The sequence below is a fragment of the Moschus berezovskii genome, chromosome 9, assembly GCF_049115385.1.
Source record: "Moschus berezovskii isolate FMDL1 chromosome 9, NW_MosBer_1.0, whole genome shotgun sequence".
In the NCBI taxonomy this organism is placed as follows: Eukaryota; Metazoa; Chordata; class Mammalia; order Artiodactyla; family Moschidae; genus Moschus; species Moschus berezovskii.
In genome coordinates, this window is record NC_142468.1 from 2193024 (window position 1) to 2208886 (window position 15863).

Below are 15863 nucleotides of genomic sequence, written 5' to 3' on the forward strand. Positions count from 1 at the left end.
CATATATACATATATACAAACTGAAAGAAAAAAGCATTATAGTAATAACACATTTACATTATTACACCGTAATACATTTTAATTAGAGAGTACTTTTACATATATTATCTCATGTGATCAGTTAGTGTATGCCTTTGAAACATAAATTAGTCTTAATAGCCTAAGCTAAATAGAATTAAGAATAGAAGGGAAGTCTGGTGTTTAAACTGTTAGTGTCCTAGAGCCTAGAGTCAAATATGAATAATTTAAAAAATTATCTAGTGCTTTGACTTTTCCGTGTTTCTCTGCTCTGCTTTATTAGTGAGAGTAAATAAACAGATAATCCTGTGATGATAGGCACACATTTTTTTTTCCCGGCTGCACCGCCAGGCATGTGGATCTCAGTTCCCTAAGCAGGGATGAAACCCGTGTCTCCTGCAGCAGAAGTGTGGAGTCTTAACCACTGGGCTGTCAGCGAAGTCCCCGATATGCACACATCTTCAGAAACCTTTGTGTAGCCCACTCACATACAGGCATGCACTCATGTTTATGATGTGTTTTTCTGAATGAAAATATCAGGATATATATTCTGATGGATGTAAACGTCCGTGTGGGGAAACATGAAATCACCTGAAATGCATTGTGAGAAATGTCAGAGGCCTGCCTGTGCCCGGGGTTCAGGGAAGCGGGCTGGGGGGGCAGAGAGTGAGAGAGAATGTTCACGCTAAGGGAACAGGGGTGTTTCTAGTCCCAGACTTGCATTTAAAAGTAAATATGTATTTTGACTGCAAGTGTCTGTCTTGAACATCTGAATAGAGGTGTTTCTGATTCTGAACGTTCTCTTCAAATAAGATCACAGAATGGTTTCCCTTTGCCAGCTTCTCCTTCCAGCTCCTACTGATTCTTCCAGGATTGGGGGTTCCTTTGTTGCTGTTCAGTCGCTCAGTCGTGTCAGATTCTCTGCGACCCCGTGGGCTGCAGCGCACCAGGCTCCTGTCCTTCACCATCTACCAGAGCTTGCACAAATGCATGTCCATCGAGTCAGTGATGCCCTCCAACCGTCTCTTCCTCTGTCGTCCCCTTCTCCTCCTGCCTTCAGTCTTTCCCAGCATCAGGGTCTTTTCCAGTGAGTCAGTTCTTCGTTTCAGGTGGCCAAAGTACTGGAGTTTCAGCGTCACCATCAGTCCTTCCAATGAACAGTCAGGGTTGATTTCCTTTAGGATGGACTGGTTGGATCTCTTTAGTTTTCCTAAAGGAGGATGCTGACTTTTTTATTTAGGTTGTAAGTTTCTCTGAAGCAAAAAAAATCTAGTGTACGACCAGTAGCCTAACTACTCAATCGTGGTCTTATTTCAGAGCCCCTCGGCTAAGCTAGAACTTCAGGTAGGCACTGCCTTCCCAGGCGGTTGATTAATTCAGGTAGTGATCACTCAGTACGTACGCAGGTGCCTCATCCATGTCAGGCTTGGTGTTGGGCCAGGGGGCTACTAATAGAATTCAGGATAAAATAGTTTCTACCCTTGGGGAGCTCACAGTCTATTGGGAAGACAAACGAGGCCGCAACAAGTAATTAATGACAAACAGTAGGAAACAAACAGGGTGCTATTATCTATAAACTTGAAAGAAGCCATCTTACAAACTCGTCAGGTAAAGAGAGAGTTTAACAATCAACAACGGGCAACTGACGTTGTGTGCTGGTGTGTGTATGTGTGTGTATGAAAAAGACGAAGGTATGTAGTGCACTTGTGAGGCTTTAATAACATAGGAGATCATTTTAAGAAAGGAAAGCATCGGGGCAAGTTCACCAACTCAGTTTTCTCCTGGCCTCCACTTATTGAATGATTCCTCTGCAAAACTGCAGTTTAACCAGCTTCCTTGTAGGGTGTGCAGGGCACTCCAATTGGAAAGGCAGAGCTGGGCTGGCTGGCCGACAACACTCAGACCACAGACTCCTCTTTCCATGACACAGCACGAATGGTTTGACCAGATATCTCAGATGACCTACAAACTAAAAAAAAAAAAAAAATTTTTTCTTCGGGGTTATATTTATACACCATTTTGTTTTCTTCCAGTGAAAAACAAAATCATCTGACATTGAGCGTCTGCTCTGAGTCAGGCCCTGAGCTTGCACTTGGGGAGCACACACCTGGTAGGAGGGAGAGTGGTTGTGCGCACGGGATGAATGCAAAGTAGAAAAGGTTCCATGCAGGAGCAGAGCTTCAGGGAGCAGGAGAGCTGAGCGGGGCGGGTAGAGGGCTCTGTGAAGACTTTCTGCCGTGGCCTTTGGACTTGACCTTAAAGAGCAGGCAAGCATTAGGCTTGTGGAAGGTGGCAGTGCCCTGCTCAGCCACCTGGACAAGCTGATGGGAAGACCCATCAAGCCCTTTTCATATTAACACTAACAACTCTTTGTTTCCTGAGGGCATTTGTCTTGATCGGGAGTGATGATAACGTATCAGTTTCCATCAAGTTGTGTTTTATCATTGCACTGGTTACGGAGGAGGCTGCTTTTAGCCCCTGTAGTGCATTTTAATGTGTTGCAAGAAACATGGGAAATTGTCGGGAGGCGTAATGGACCCGTAATGGACAAGGGGCCGAGGAGGCCGCAGATGGGACTTGCCGCGTCTGGAACGCGAGTGCTGCACTCGAAGCCACGTGCGTCCTCCGCGTTAGAGGGAGACGGCGGGCACCAGCTGGCTTCCCTCGCAGCTCCTCGGACGGTGTGTGCACCGCTCCTGGGCCGCTGCATCTGGTTGCCTTTGCCCTCAGCATCCCTGTGCTGGGCCCATGGCTGCTGCTGACCTCAGCAGGTTCAGGATTGCACGAGGATTCAGGATTCCTCTGTCTGTGTGTGTGCAGTTTTCTGAATGAAAAGAGTTTCTTTTTTTTTTTTGGTGGGGGACGTTGCGCTGTGCAACATGTGGGATCTTAGTCCCCAGGGGTCTAACCTGAGTTCCCTGCAGGGACAGTGCAGGTTCTTAACCACTGGACTGCCAGGGAAGTCCCCCAAGGAGGTTATTTTTTAACGGAAGGAGGTGAAACATTATGAACGTTATAAAGGATGTTTTTCTAAAAGAGAAATGTTTGGGATCAAGTGTGAGTGTGTTTTATGGTACTCTGACCCCTGGCAGGTTGGCCTGGGTCACACCAGCACTCTGGGGTAGGGCAGACCGGCCTTCGGCACTCAGGCCTGATCATTTGGGAGGTCTCGGCAGCTCGGCCAGTATATCTTGGGGGTGGTTTTCATAAGCCAACACAATCAGTACCAAAACTCACCTTCTGTGGAGGAACCTTGGTTGGTGAGAATAACCATCTCACCTCCTGTCCCAATAGTAAGTTTGTTCTGAATGAGGCCGGGCCTAAAGTCCTGCATTTTCCCATCATGCCCTCGGCACGGGGATGGGAGCTCAGAGCCCTTAGCAAGGGCTTGCTGATTAGTGACTAATGTGCTCAGTTCAGTTCAGTCGCTCAGTCGTGTCCGACTCTCTGCGACCCCATGAATCACAGCACGCCAGGCCTCCCTGTCCATCACCAACTCCCGGAGTTCACTCAAACTCATGTCCATCAAGTCGGTGATGCCATCCAGCCATCTCATTCTCTGTCGTCCCCTTCTCCTCCCGCCCCCAAACTTTCCCAGCATCAGAGTCTTTTCCAGTGAGTCAACTCGTCGCATGAGGTGGCCAAAGTATTGCAGTTTCAGCTTTAGCATCAGTCCTTCCAATGAACACCCAGGACTGATCTCCTTTAGAATGGACTGGTTGGATCTCCTTGCAGTCCAAGGGACACTGAAGAGTCTTCTCCAGCACCACAGTTCAAAAGCATCAATTCTTCGGCGATCAGCTTTCTTAACAGTCCAACTCTCACATCCATACATGACCACTGGAAAAACCATGGCCTTGACTAGACGGACCTTGGTTGGCAAAGTAATGTCTCTGCTTTTTAATATGCTATCTAATGTGCTCAGGAGTTTGCAAAAAATAGTGCAGACACCTTCACCCCCAAAGATGCATTTGAATCCAGAACTCCTCGTAACAGGCTCTATCTTTGTAACATTAGTATGTTTCCAAAATGCATTTTTTGGATTGAAGCATAATTGACCTAGAACACTGTTTTAGTTCCAGGTATGCAACATAGTGATTCGATATTTCTGTACATCGCAGAATGATCACTGTGATGGCTAGTTACCGCCTGTCGCCGTGCAGAGACGGTGCAGTGCTATTCACAGTGTCCCCGTGCTGTGCCTCTCATCCCGTGACTCATTTATTTTGCAACTGGAAGTTTTTCCCTCTTAATCGCTCTCGACCTACTTCATTCGTCCCCCACACCAAAAGATTCCTGAACGCTGTTTTTCCCCACTGCTTTTGAGTATTCTCATCTTAAAACAGACTTGTGTGTATACCAGGACGTGTAAGAGGTTTGTCACCGACAGAATGAACTTTCGTGGGTTTTTCTTTTCCTGATCACTTAGTGTTATGTTTGCTATTGGGATGTTTTCTGTCTCTCCCTGATTCCTGAATTTGGAAGCGAGTGAGTTACAGTACGTTTTGATTTGGTTTTAATCCATCAAAATCAAGTTAGTTATAAGTGATGGAAGAGCTTACTTTGTGTAGTCCGGGCTGCCTGGAGACATCAGCCACATGCCAAAAGCTTGCTCGTTGCCCGGCAACCTCGCTGGAGGAATAGATTTTCTGCCACTGGCTCCCTTTTTAGTCGAGGCAGAATCTATTAACACTACTCTTCTAGCCTGGAGAACCGGAGCTGGAGTTTAGCTGCAAAGAATGGTCGGAGGGTTTTTTTTTTTTTTTTTTTTTTAAATAACCCAGCACCGTGTTTCTGACTTCCAAACTCTATTGCTAATTTCATTGACTTCCAAGTAAAGATTTAGAGCTTATTAATATTACTTAACACTGCCCAAGCTAAAGAGGCTAGTTTTGTGCCTGCTTGGCCCCTGAAGAAGCTCATTGTTTAGTTTCTGTAGAAATGATCACGCGGGGCATGGGTGGGAACCGTGATCATCCAAGTTGAAGGTGGAGCAGGTAAGAACGACCTCATTTCCCCTCAGACTTTTCCAGGTCCCCACTCGGGGTACTTTCTCCTATTTTCCAGTAGCAAGCTTATCGTCTGACTGTCGAAGCTGTTATTTCTTCAAGTATGCACGATCTTGCTCTGATTGCAAAGTGGCTCTGTATTCCTTTCTCTTATCCTTCAATCAAAGAAATGTCTTTTCTCCAACTGTAGCTAAATACTTCACCAGCAGGATTGATGGTTTCTGTCTGCTGGGGGAGCTTGCGGGGCTGTCAGCTCTATTGTTTTGCTTATGCTTTTAATGGAATAGCTTTGGGTTTGTAGCAAGAGAGGATGGCTAAGCTCAGCGTCAGGTGGCTGGAGTTGTCTGCCTCTGCTGAAATGCAATTTTAATAATGGACTGTATCAGCTCCCTGTGTTTTCCTGCCCCTTTGTAAAACAAAGGACGATCTCAGTGCGTTAACCCGTTGGTGACTGGGAAAATAAATATCTGTAAGAACCACTTAGTTAGATGCCAGTCACTTCTCATATTAGGAGTCTGGCATAGAGAGGCTGCAGAGATGCCCTGCACAGGAGAGCAGGGGGTTGCTCTTATTTTAGGAAGTGGACATTAGCCTCCTCGTCCATTTTACTCTTTCCAAGGGCCAGATGCGGAAAGGTACATACAGTGTGTGACTCGACAGAGAAATGAGCTAATCCAAGACACCCGTGACTAACTCAATAAAACAATCTTGAAATGCATTTGTTTATTTGTTCTGATCATTGTAAACTTTATTAATTATCATAGTTCAGGTCTTTGGGGTTATATTTTCCAAAATAATCTTAGAATGCTACTGATGTAAGGAACCTTTAAGAGAATAGTTCAGGCACCCCCAGAAAGGAAATAGGAGGGGTGGAAAAGTTTGCTCAAGGATACACAGCTGTGTTGAGAGTGGCAGAGCAGGTACCAAAATCTCAGTCAGCTGACTTTTTAAAAAAAATATATTACTTATTATCATTCATGAACAAAGGTCATTTTAACATTTATTTGTGTTGTCTTCCATCTCTTTCCTTAATGTCACTATGCGGAGGCTCTTTGACTCTCTCAGTGAAAATTTTTTTTTTCTTGGCGGCTGTGCATGGTGGAATCTCAGTTACCTGACCAGGGATTGAACCTGCAACCCCTGCTTTGGAAGCTCGGTGTCGTAACCACTAGGCCACTGGGGAAGTCCCCCAGTCAGTTGAATTTAAGGACAGAATTTTAGTGAATGTTAATGACACCCAGACGATATGTTTGAAATGAAATGAGAAGGGCAGAGCTCCTGCTTCCACAGTGCAGAGCCCATCTACATATTCAACAAATGTTTAAGGCGTGCTTCTGCTCATGTGCAGGTAGGTTGTGGGCTACCTGCCGGGGCAAGGGGAGGTACTTTACCTTCAGGAAACGACGTTCAGAAGGGGGTGATCCCACAGTCAGCAGCGAGACAATAAGAAAATTAGAGGTTGTGGTAAGTCCTTATATGAGATATAAGGGGAACCCATGAATGTTGGTGACGGTGAGATGACAGAAGGGTTATCTGCTGAAGGGCTTCACTCTTTGGGACGCCTGCATCATTACCACTAAGAGACAATGTGTTGAGGAAATGGAAGCCTTTGGAAGGTTCACGTCACCCAGTGTGTTGTTTCAGTTGGAAGAGCTGCCTGGTGAGACTGTGGACGTCCTCGGACAGGGTCCCACCCCAGACTGATACTGGTAGGGACCCAGGACTCTTCCAGCTCACAGAGGCCAGAGTTCAGCCGCTTTGTTCTTTGGTTTGTTCACCTGTTCGTTCAGTTTTATTGTGTTGCATTTCCCATTACTGTTTTTGTAGTAATTAATTTTTGATTAGAGTGGGTCGACTTCCCTGGTGGCTCAGATGGTAAAGCATCTGCCTACAGTGAGGGAGACCTGGGTTCAGTCTCTGGGTCGGGAAGATCTCTTGGAGAAGGCAGTGGCACCCCACTCCAGTGTTCTTGCCTGGAAAATCCCATGGACGGAGGAGCCTGGTGGGCTGAGGTCCACGGGGTCGCAAAGGGTCGGACTGAGCGCCTTCACTTTCTTTCTTCCTTTGATTGGCGTGTGGTTGCTTTGCAGTGCTGTGTTGGTTTCTGCTGTACAGCAGCGTGAACCAGCTCTCTGTGTACACATGTCCCCTCACTTTTTGGATCTCCTCCCCATTCAGGTCGCCAGAGAGCCCTGAGGAGAGGCCCCTGTGCTGTCCTGTAGGTCCTCTTGTGTGAGTGCACTCGGCCTTGTCTGACTGTTTGCAGCGCCAGGGACTGTAGCCCGTCAGCCGGCTCTGCCCATGGGATTTTCCAGGCAAGAATACTGGAGTGGGGTGCCATTTCCTCCTCCAGGGGAATCTTCTTGCATCCCCGGCCTGGCAGCCTGATGCTGTGCCGCCAGCACCCCTGGGAAGCCCAGACTCATCCGTCGTCTGTTTCACACGCGTATCAATAGTGCATGTATGCCAGTCTCCCGCTTACTGTTGAAAGTCTATACAAAACAAGTAGTTTGAAGACCTAATCTGACACACTTATATCAAGGAGTGTGCCGTGCACGCTCCTGCTGTCAGCAATCTGGGGACGTTTTCTTCCAGAGAACTGGATTAAGTCGCATCGCTTTCTTGTTTCTAACTAGTTGCTTTAGTGCTCCAGGCATACAGGAATTTTTTTTTTAATGTGTCCTATGAAACCTCATGTGAGGATTTGCTTTTGTTGTAGATCTGTATCCTCGAGGGTAGTGAATTGACTTGGCCAAGTGGAGCATCTGTTTCAAAGTCTCAATCTTCCCATGAATCACACGGTCATTTGTTGCTGGCTTTGCCACTATCTCTGTATATTTCCTTAGAAATATCCTGGGTCCTAAAAATCTGGTGTAAATTTACCATGGACGGATCTTGTGTTTCCTTCCTTTGCCATGCTGCCAACTCGACTCCAAGGCTCCGAGTGAGAAAACGACTAAAAGCGTCTGTCTTGCTGTTCTGTGCATTTTCTTTGTTCTCCTGATACTCTGTGATGTCTGGGTATCAGATGTCAGAGAAAAGTAGCAGCAGTGCTGAGGGCACCGTTTTCGTGATTCCACGTTAACTTCATTTCCTTGCCTCTGTAGCTGGGAGAGGAGTGTCCTTCGGACGTCTCTTCCATTTTGGTGTCTTTCTTACTCTTTTGCCAGGCCGCTGATGTTGAGTCTTTCACTTGCATTCAAGTTGAGAGTGTCTTCATTTTAGCCTGAGAAGACACAGCTACAGAGGACTGACCCTAACGGGCCTCCCTTCACCCTGGAGGGTCTCACACGGTGCTTTCTGAACACTGAAAGCTTGCTCTTTGCGGAGCACTTGCTGGATAATTTGACTCTATCAGTATTCTGCTCGCCGTTGAGGGTAGGTAACGGCATTATTCCCATTTGACTCATGTGGAAACTGAGGCCAAGAAAGTGTGAGCCATTTTTAGGCCAAGGTCACCTCGTAAGTGGTGAGCTGGACCAGAAGTTGGACTTAAAACGTGATTTTAAAGTCCCTCTACTGCTGTAGCCGCTAGCTATGATGCCCTGTTTACTTGTCCATCATAGCCACTCATGTTTTTCTTTTAACCTATGACAAAAAATTAGCCTACCCATAAAATTATAAGAAAGGGAGGTGATGTATTTGTCATGTCTCTTTCCAGAACGCTAGCCAGCAAGATGTTTCTAGAAAGCAGACAGCATTAAATGAATTTGGTCAGAACTGCACATTAAATCCCCTTCTAGATGATTCTGGATTCACTTTTTCATATTACAAATGTCTGAGCCATCCTTTAGTAAGAAAATATTTTTATTCTAAAATTTAAAATTTAATTTCCCCAATTTTCCATTGGACTACAAAACCTTTTTTTTTTTTTTCTCCTAATGCCTTTAAAAGCACAATTTAGAGAAGTCTTCAAGTAAAAGGGAAGGAAGGGACTTGGTGCTTTCCACTGTAGAACTGAATTTTAAAACAAGAAGAGGAGAAAACAGAATGTTCTCAGCCTCCCCGAAGATCATGGCCTCCTGTTTCTCCCTGTTCTACTTTAAAGCTGTTTTTATTTTTTACCCAGATACCTCCAGGGCGAGAAATATGAGTCCCCTGCTCTTTATCTCCTGCCTTGAGACTTTAATTAATTAAAAAAATAATAAATTTTAAAAATAAATAATTAACCCCTGACCAGAGAGTGACCATCGCCCCTCGCCCCTGTGCTGGGGGCGGGGAGTCTTAGCCATGGACACGAGGGAGTCCCAAGACTTACGTTTTTGCCTGGCTCTGCTAGGCGCTTCACGTCTGTGCTCGTCCCTCTCCAGCGTACATGAAGCTCCTTGAGGGGAGGAACTGGGCTGCAGCGTCTCTGTGGCCTCACAGTGGCTCAGTAACCAGGTGGGAAGTAGAGAAATGAGCTGCATTTCCAGTCCAGGAACAAATGCAGGATAGGGGTCTAGTTTTCTGAGTTGACTCCCACCCAGGAAAGAACCCCCTCTTTGAATGACAGTGAGACATTGGAGTAGCTGCAGTAACTCATTTATATCACTAGGGTTCCATTTGGAAAATGATACCTCCTGTTGTCTAATTTAATTAGTAATTGTGTTTTCAGTTCCAATTGAAAGCCTCAGAAGAAAGGATTACGATAAACTGTGGTATTTGGTATTATTATTGTTATCTAATTATATTTACTATTGTGACGGTTTTAGACGGAGGCACTTTTCAAGGAGGGACACGTCTGTATCTGATTGCTTTTTCTCTTCTTTCCCAGCTCCTGTGTAAAGTCCAGTATTAAGTATGAGCCCTCCTTCACACATGTGAAAATCGATGCAGGTAGATTTTTGGTTATTGTTTTTGTTTTTAAACAAATGACCTAAGGCTGTATGCAAGTCCATCCTGAATACGGAGGTGGAGCCTCGGGTCTTTTCTGCGTCGTCGCCCACTCGCTGACGAAAGCAGTGTGGTTCCAGGGGACTCTGGCCCAGCAGGAGGTTGGAAGATGCGCGGTCTGCTCGGGCTCTGCCGCTTACTTGTTGGATGGCTTTGGACCATCCAATCAATCCTTCATTCTCCATGCATTTTGTGGACTATCTACCAGGTGTTCCGTGCTAGGCTAGCTGCTCGGGCTACAGAGATGAATCGCCTAGTGTCCTTGTTCTTAGGGAACTTCCTGTTTAGTGCATAGATTCAGATGCATGAACCAACGAGCTCAGAAAAATCTGTGGGCACTTTGCTAAAAGTGTGTTTGTGTAGGGTGGGAGCCCCAAGGAAGGAGGGGCAGCGCTGTCTGTGCAGCTGCAGAAAGACTTCGTGGCAGAGGTGATTTGGGGGACTGCCCTGGTGTCCAGTGGTTAAGCCTTCGTCTTCCAGTGCAGGGGGCACAGGTTCGATCCCTGGTCGGGGAGTTAAGATCCCACCTGCCTTGTGGCTGAAAAACCAAAACATAATACAGAAGCAATATTGTAACAAACTCAATAAAGACTAAAAAAAAAAAAAGATCCATATTTAAAAAAAAAATCTTAAGAAGAAACTAACAAACATGATTTGGGGTTGAGTTTTTGGGGAAAAAAATCTCATCCCGGGATTATGCCAAGAGAAGGAGTTGGGACTTTATGTGTCTGTCTCATTTCCGGTCGTGAGAGGCAGTGAAGAGGGTTGAACAAGAACGGCACAGTCATGTTTGTGTTTTAGAAAGATTTGTGGGGAGATCTGAGTTCAGTCTCTGGAGCCTCCCTTTTCTCTCCTGCAAGATGCACACAGGTAACACCCAGTTCTCTTGCCTCATGGGTTTATTTTGGGTTGCATTTCTTTAGAATGCAGCAGGAATAGCTGACCTGCACTCACTACTTTCTAAGCCTTTGAATCCTCACTGCAACCCTGGGAAGGTCATTGCTGCTATTATTTGCATTCTACTTTATTTATTCATTGGCAGAGCAGTGTGGCTTGTGGAAATCTTAGTTCCCCGACCAGGGATTGAACCCACACCCTTGGCAGTGAAAGTGTGGAGTCCTAACCACTGGACCATTATTTGCATTTTAGAGGTGGAAATGGTCATAGGCTGACCGTCTGACCCAGGGAGACACAGCCAGGATTTGAACCTAGGTCTGCCGGGTTCTGAAGCCCCTTTGCTCTTAGCCAATCACATATTGCTGGCAAGTCTTTTCTTGCTCTTAATTTCTTGCCTGAAACACTTTGGCTGGTGTCTGTTATCTTCTCTCTAGTGACCTTTTATTGTAGAGTGTTGATGTACTGGAAAGACTCAAAATCAGCACCAAACAAATGTGCCATTATTTGCAACTGTTTCATCTTTGTCTTTAATAAGGTAGTCTTTTATCATTAAATAGAACCAAATTTACGTGGAGTAGAATATGTGACTTTAATTCTTCTGTACTGACTGGGAGTTACCAAGGACGTGTATTTCTATGGGCATATACATAAATCTTCCTTCCGGTGTTAACAGAAGATCGATCCAGATTCTGACTTCATCCTTTTGGGGAGCTCCTTTGAAGATCCGTATTGTGACTAAGTAACAGCAAAACGGAAGACGACGTAATGAGATGGACTAGAGCAGAGCAAAGACTTTGAATGGGTTAGCCTGCTGGAAAGAGTTGCCAAAGAACAGAACAGACAAACGTTAGGAAGTAGGTTTGGCAAACTCGGCAAGCTCTGCTTGTTGAGAAGACGTTTTGGAAAATATTCTAGAAATTCACACACAAGCAGCTGTAATCCAAGCACAAGTTAATGGCACCTCTTTGGTAAAGAAAAGTGTATTCACTGTGTTTTATCTGTACTTGGTCACTCCAGGGTGAAAAACGGCTGCATTATCTGCTAACCATGAATGAGTTTCTTTAAAAATCGATGCTTGGAGATTCAGGAGGTTCAAGAAGAATAATTAAAATAAAATGCTGTCTCGTGTCTTGACCTGTGTTCAGTGTGCCAAAAAAGAGCCCTGAAAAATGCCAGGGTTGCACATTTTGTGACTTGGGAGGAACGTTTTGATCAGCCTTCAGCTACTCATAAAAAATAAATACAACCGTGTTCTTACTTGGACTGTTTCTTGAAGATCTTTTAGAGTAGATTTCCAGGTGAAATTTCACTGCCAGTTGAAAAAAGAAGAAAGAAAAGCTGAGCTTCCTTAAAACATTAGACGTGTCATGTGAGAGTCAGACGATGGAACCGTAAAGAGAAAATGCTCCGTGGAGCTACAACAGCCATCCTTTATGCTCACTGTGTTGCTGTTCAGTCGCTAAGGCGTGTCCGACGCTTCGTGACCCCACGGGCTGTAGCACGCCAGGCTTCCCTGTTCTTCACTGTCTCCTGGTGTTTGCGTACGTGTAATTCACGTGTTTGTAGGTTATGCGTTAGTGGGGAGGCATATTAAGGGAATGAGAAAGAATTTATTAAATGGAAGAGCATTGCAAAGAAATATACCTCCATTGAAGCTGTTGTTTTAGAAGACCAGGTCTGGAATGTGAGTGGAAGTATATATCCTGAGATTCAGCTGCCCGGCATGTGGGAAGAGTTGGGGGTAAATCTTGGAGGCGCAGGGCCACGGGTGGACCTGACCTCATGGCGTCTGCGTGGGAGTCAGTGTCACTGCTGGGCTCATGGATTCTCACACTTGGATGGGCATTGGAATCAATCACCTGGGAGGGTTGAAAAAATTCAGTGCCTGGTTCTGTGCCCAAGTGAAAGTTGAAATTGGAAGTCATTCAGTCGTGTCTGACTCTTTGTGACCCCATGGACTGGAGTGGGTAGCCGTTCCCTACTGCAGGGGATCTTCCCAACCCAGGGATCGAACCCAGGTCTTCCACATTGCACGTGGATTCTTTACCAGCTGAGCCACAGGGGAAGCCCAGGAATACTCTGTGCCCAAAGGTTTGACTTATGGGTCTGGCGGGGGGGTGGCTTGGGCATTGGGATTTTTAAAACCTCGCCAGAGGACTCTGACCTTCAGCAAAGATTGAGAACCATGGGCCTAGAAGATGCCCAATTTCTTTCTTTTCTGATGTTCTTTGCTGCTGGGGCAGTTTGCTTGTAGAGACTTTGGTTTGGAAGCCTCCTTCTTGAGTTGGGGGCAGAAGCCTTCAAAGCTAACCCAGAGAGTGCTCAAGACGTTGGTTTGCTAAATTCCTCTCTCAGAGGGCTGAGAAGTAAAATTCCTTTGAAAAAAATGAATCCTGAGACTTCTTTCTGTCATACAGAAAATCTAAGTATATTCTCTCTGAACTCCAAAATAGAAAAAAAGAAACAACAGCATCCAGATGCAGGCACACTTCGGAGTAATTGGAAAGTGCTGCAAGATGACAGTGATTAGGTGTCTTCAGGCTTGAGACTTGACCCGAACTTACTGCTGGGAACAAGAAAGGAAGGAAAGGGGAGCACATTCTTAATTGTGGGTCCGACGGCCAGAGCTGCACACCATCCTGACCTCAGTGGAGCTTTTCCCTTTTGTTTCGGGGGTTTCCGGGGAATCCCAGGTGGTACGTATGGCATGAATAAGGGGAAGCACAGCTTTTAGTTGTGTGTGTGCGCGCGCTCAGTCATGTCTGACTCTTTGCTGCCCCGTGGACTGCTCCCCGCCAGGCTCCTCAGTCTATCTCCAGGCAAGAACGCTGGAGCGGGTTTCCATTTCCTTCTCCAGGGGATCTTCCCGACCCAGGGCTCGAACGTGCGACTCCTGCGTTGGCAGGTGGATTCTTTCCCACTGCACCACCTGGGAATTGCTAATAGTAAGCACTGACCTTCAATAATTCCCAACTGTTTTTCTCAGTCCGTAAAACAGGAGTCACGCTGTGGCTTCTACTCCAAAATAAGACACAGTGTGATAAGGGACATTTACTTCCTTACAAGGAACTGCCTCCCATGTCGATGTTTTAGTTTGGGGTGGTTGAGAAGGGGCGTCTTTACCTCAGCACCAACCAGAAGAAAGTCAGGAAGTCACAGTGGGTGTCCAGGTAGGTCCAAGAGGCCGAACGCAGGCTTGAGCAGCGCACCTCTAGTAGATGTGCCCACAAATCTCCTGGCTGTTGTGCAGTCACTAAGGCGTGTCCAACTCTGTGACCCCATGGACTGTAGCATACCAGGCTCTGTGGGGCATTCAGGCAAGAATACTTGGAGTGGGTCTCCGTTTCCTTCTCGAGGGGATCTTCCCGGATCAGGGATCGAACCTGGGTCTCCTGCATTGGCAGGTGGATTCTTTACCACCGAGCCACCAGGGTTGCCTCCCCATATTTAGACATGCTGTTAAAACAAAGGTTCTGAACAGATCCAGGGCAGGGCCCCAGAGTGTCTCCATTTCTGGGTGGTGCTGATGGCACTGTTCCCCGGCTCACCCTTGAGAGGCCCGTTGGTCCCTGGCGTCTACGGGTGTGAATCTTTTCTTTGGGCAGCGGGAAGAATACAGGACGCAGTGGAGGAGACTGGCGTGTGGCTGCCTCTGTGCAGGCAGTGTGTGGAATCATAATTTTTTGACTTTGAGTTCATGTGGCCCCAAGCAACTTGGTGTGATCAATGTCTATTTGTGTTCTCGACTGCTCTTTTTATAGATACTAATTTTTATATGCTTTCCATCCTCTGCATGACCTTGAGGCAAACCCAAGTATAAAAATGTAGTTTCTTTCTCCATTAATATTTCCCCATTTTTATTGAATTCTGGTGTGTAAGCCTCCTACCTTTCTCTGTGATTCAATCTAATTTATCTTTGGAGTCTTTCTTATCTACATGTGCAGCTATATCTCTTTAATCTGGTGCCTACCTTGGTAATTAAAAAAAAAAATCTCTAGGTAAATGGTGCAATTATTCAAAATAATCATCTGGTTGACCTCATCCTTACTGGGTTATTGGTGGAAATGTTGGGGCAAAATCAACCTGCCAACACGGTTGTGATTAAGACCCTTTGCTTACATTGTTTTCGCAATGGATAGAGTTTTGTTTTGTTTCTGAATTGGGGGCTGTGCTGTGTTTCCCTGATCATTTCATAATGTGCTCACACATTATTTAAGGTTTGTAAAGTTTAAGAATAGACGTAGTTTTGTGTGTTCTAATTTAAATGTAGAGTTTGGAAAGGGACGAGAGTTTTTGAAAATATGGTTGTGACATGTTTATTATAAATATGTGAAAATCGAGCCCGTGATTATGCTGGTGGTGTATGTATATTGTATCTTGTCAACAAGAAAGCTCGTATGTTTATTTCATACCGTATTTTCTTCCTTTAAAAAAAATTAGAGCTGATGATATCTCTTGGAAGACTTCAACACATTCTGGTTTAAAATAGTCCTCTATAACTGGGCTTCTTCTGGAAGTTTCCATGGCTTTCTCTTAGAACTGCAGGCCTATTGAAATGGAGCTGGTTGGATTATTGGTGTGCACCAGAATCCACCTGGAAGGCTTATTAACATACAGACTGCCAGGCTCCATCACCGGTTTCTGGTTCAGGAGGTCTCAGGTGAGGCTGGAGGACTTGCTGTTCCTCTGTGCTGCCAGCTGCTGCCGACGCTGCTGGTCGAGGTACCGCGTTTGAGAACCACTGCAGATTCAGCCCTTGCTATGTGTGACTAGAACCAGCTGCATGTGTGTTGCGCCTGGCTGATGCATCCCCTGGGGGCTTGTCAGAAATGCAGCCTCCAGGGAACCCTCCTGCACTGTTGGTGGGAATGTAAACGCGTCCAGTCGCTACAGAGGACAGTATGGAGGTTCCTTAAAAAAGTGGAAATAGAGCTACCATATGACCCTGCGATCACTGCTGGCCATGTGTCTGCAGAAGAAGCATGGCCCCAAAAGATGCGTGTCCCGCACCCAGTGTTCATCGCAGCACTGTTTACAACGGCCAAGACATGGAAGCAGCCTAAA

General features: G+C 45.9%; 1 protein-coding gene across 7 annotated transcripts in view; it reads left to right on the forward strand.

Moving 5' to 3' along the window:
• FOXN3 (forkhead box N3) overlaps positions 1-15863 on the forward strand; it is a 439954-nt gene that overhangs the window by 67288 nt on the left and 356803 nt on the right. The window contains exon 1 of one of the 7 annotated variants that reach the window (XM_055437277.2): positions 9827-9845. The exons of the other annotated variants lie outside the window; for them this stretch is intronic. The gene's annotated coding sequence lies outside the window, so the exon portion shown is untranslated. Of the gene's footprint in view, positions 1-9826; positions 9846-15863 lie in introns of those variants that run through there. 7 annotated transcript variants of the gene reach the window in all.